Below are 3,487 nucleotides of genomic sequence, written 5' to 3' on the forward strand. Positions count from 1 at the left end.
AAGGCTTCTCCCCTGTAAGTGCCCGCTAACTCAATTGTGCTTGTGTATTTCTTCAGCTCCATGTTTAATGTCCATTAAGAGTTGAGAGGAACATAATGGTGTCCTGTAGCACTGCACGAGCCACTGTTCCCCTCCTCCGTCTCTTAAAAGGACAGTTTCCTGAAAAACCCCTCATAGCCGTTAATTGTGTCATCAATTACACAACATGTGCTTAACTTTCCCGGGTTTATTAAATTATTAATTAAGTGCTCACAAGCTAATTGTTTAGGTAGGACGGACAACTGCGTGACCCGCATTGCTTACTGGAGGAGATGAGTTTAATTATCTAGCTTGTATTTCAAGTAAACATTTGTTTGTGTATTTTTGCAGGCACAAATCCATGTGGTTATCTTTGATTGGTGCTGCAGAGAGGAAATAAATTCCAGTGATATAAATCTGATTGCCATAAAAGGGTTTGGGGGTGAATGTTTGTTCAACGTTGGCTTAGAAAACAGATTCAAGTCAGTGAAACCTCGGTAAGAGAAAGTGCTAAGGGATCACAAGCTGTTTATTTCCCAGGTCCATTTTCATACTTTACACTAAATGACGAGGACTCGAAGGAGCTGGGGGACTAGCTATTTATGGTTACACCACCAGAAGCAATACCAGTGTCATCAAATGGAGGGAAGTTTTGGTGAGCCCGAGCACGGGTGGCTACCAGCAATAAGTAGGCATATAAAGCAGGCGTTTGCTTTGTATTTTGTAAGGATCAGATGACAGTTATGAGAAAGCATGACAATCCGTAGGGTGATAAAAACCTTTCATATGCAGCTGCAGAATATTTGTCTGCTGAAGGTTTTGAGCGCATCACGAATACAGTCGTTTTATTCCTTTTTCAGTATTCGTGGCCCCTTTGGGAATTTAGCCTGTGTTAGTTCTTGCCTCTGCTCAGGAAGATCCACAGGGAATACAGCTACTGGGCTTAGAATAATAGAGTGAACACGATATCAACCCTTTTTATTGAATATCAGATATCAAGTTGGTTTCATCTACCGCTCATCTGATGTAAGGTGATCTCCAAATACACATGCAAAAACAGATGAGATATCAAGTTATTAATTTAACTGTGAAATAAAAAGGGCAGATAATTTCTTCTTCAGTTCAGTCGTGTATTGTTTTACTTTAAAAAAAGATGTAATGGAAGGAGACATCACATTAGTACCAGCTTCTGACTATTATGCCAGGATATCTGAAGGTGGTTTGTGGTGTTAAGTTCCACCAGTTCGCTGGTACCCGCTGGGGTTGGGTTCACTCAGCATGTGGCTATTTTACCACAAGTCTCAAATCTTGATGCAACCAATTCAATTTCGTTCATATATCACCAGTACTGTAAGGTAACGAGGGAAAACCCCAACTGTCACATGATCCAATCAGATGAACGATCAGAAATCTGAATAGCAACCTGTTTTTTAGCTAATGTCCACATAAATGCCAGGATTCAAGGTTTCCCTTATTCAGCCAGCTCACCTTCTTAGTATTGTCCATCTTGCTCCTCACCTCTTTTTGAGGTAAATAATGCATAAATCTGAGCATGCCCACCTTCTGACTGTCTGCATTTCAGGATCTCTTACATTAGCTCAGATTTTGAGTTCAAGCCACTGCTTCACGCACACAACACTGAGGCTCTGCCCTGTTTCAGGTTCAATGGATGGCCTTCCTCGGATCTCTTATGGTAATAACTGCACACCTGGAAAACATTACAAGACCCACTGTTTTCTGAGATGCTTTGACCCAGCTGGCTAGCCACCACAGGTCACACTTTGTCAGTCACTCAGGTCAGGCCAACATATCAAATTCAACAAGCCATTGTTCATGTGGTGCCTAACATCTCCCACCCTGTGATAGGTGGCAATTTGTGTTCTTTACGTCACCTTTCAGTGCTTCCAACGTTGTGGGCGATTGGTAAAAATTAGTTATGATTATTCCTGGTTTCAGTAAAAGCTTGTAGCGGTGGTTAAAATTCAGATTCAGAAATAATACCAAACCTTTGTTCGTCCATATTATCCCAGATCAGTCACATCAGGAAAGAAAGCAGTTTTTGTACTCTGACTTCAAGACTTTTATGAAATAAAGTAGTCACAATCCACCCTAACAAGCAGAGGTAATATAAAATATTTATAGGACATAACTAAATAAATTTGTAAATTAGAAAAATAAAGCTGCTTTTGTCCTTTTTCAGGTCTCAGATTCAGCTGATAACAAAGCCATCGTATCCATGAAAGTAAATCCAGACAAACGGTCTTTGCAGGTAAGATAAATTGCAGGCATGCATGTGTCTCTGTAGTAACGCCGAGCTGCACACGGCCTCACCATTGAACATCAGTCCAGGTGGAATAGCTGTTACCGTATCATCATCTCATCATTAACATACACAACACGACCGCGGCTCTTCTCATTGACTGTAATCACCTTAATGCAGAAAGCTGATGAAGTTGCCAAGGCGCAGAGTGCTCCGTCTCAGACCTTTTCTCTTTTTTTGTGTGTGTGTGTTTTTGTAATGGCGCTGTCATAACTGCTCTGCTCCGTCTGGGCCTAAGTGAATCTGAGGCGCCATCTTTTAAACGAGGCTAACAAATGAACACGTTTTCCCCCCATCAAACGGCTCCTGACAGTGATGCATGGGCTTCCAGATGAGCTCTGAAAAACTGATGGATCTGCGACGGTACAAGCGCTTAGATAAACTAATGCATGTAATTACGTTTTCCATTCCCACTCCATTGCAAGGCATCTTATTACAATATCATTAGTTGAAATGTTCAGCAAAAAAATGATATGGTTTGCAAATTTCTTTTTTTTCCTGACTTCCTATCACTCTCTTTTATCTTTTTTTTTTGCCATGTGGGGTAATTACGGGAAGTTGATTTCTTTGACTGGAATAAAAGCGAATTCAATTTGTTTGCTTCTTGGAAAGACATCATCGGGCATCTCACTGTAAGTGTTAGTAATTGTTGGAAGTCTTATTCACCGCTGCTGCGGATAAGACGACCATCAAGATGGTTAGAGATGCCCTGTGTGTGGGGTGAGCGAGCGACATGAGACACGTGTGGATACGAGTTCGTGTACGTGTCAGGCTCATTCTTTCCGGTTTTTTAATTGGAGGCAGAATTTATCATGTCCCTTCTCATGCATTAAAATAACCCTCTACAGAACCAGGCTTTTTGTGTTTTGGGATTTGTTTCTATGTGATTGCCATCTTATAACCCCTGATTGATATCCTGTTGCTCCTTTCCTTTGGATGCCACCAAACAGCTCCTACCCATTAAGACATGAACTCCGGGATCTCTCAAGTCCACATTTTCCACCAAAGTGGTGCTCCTGCAGGCCCTCATAGAAAGAGACCTTTCCGATGGTGGCTTCTAAGAAGTGCCAAGTATTACGTAGCACTTTCAGGAGAAAGTGCGGTAATTCCTGCTCTTGCCTTTGTGGCTTGCCTCCCCCCCTCACCTTC

General features: G+C 41.8%; 1 long non-coding RNA gene across 1 annotated transcript; it reads left to right on the forward strand.

Moving 5' to 3' along the window:
• The first annotated feature begins 495 nt into the window (after positions 1–495).
• On the forward strand, positions 496–3,167 carry LOC112843947 (uncharacterized). Its single transcript, XR_003216500.1, has 3 exons — positions 496–1,941; positions 2,049–2,140; positions 2,219–3,167. It is a non-coding gene; the product is annotated as an uncharacterized LOC112843947 (long non-coding RNA).
• The last annotated feature ends 320 nt before the right edge of the window (positions 3,168–3,487 follow it).

Source organism: Oreochromis niloticus, linkage group LG23 (genome assembly GCF_001858045.2).
Source record: "Oreochromis niloticus isolate F11D_XX linkage group LG23, O_niloticus_UMD_NMBU, whole genome shotgun sequence".
NCBI classification, from domain to species: domain Eukaryota; kingdom Metazoa; phylum Chordata; class Actinopteri; order Cichliformes; family Cichlidae; genus Oreochromis; species Oreochromis niloticus.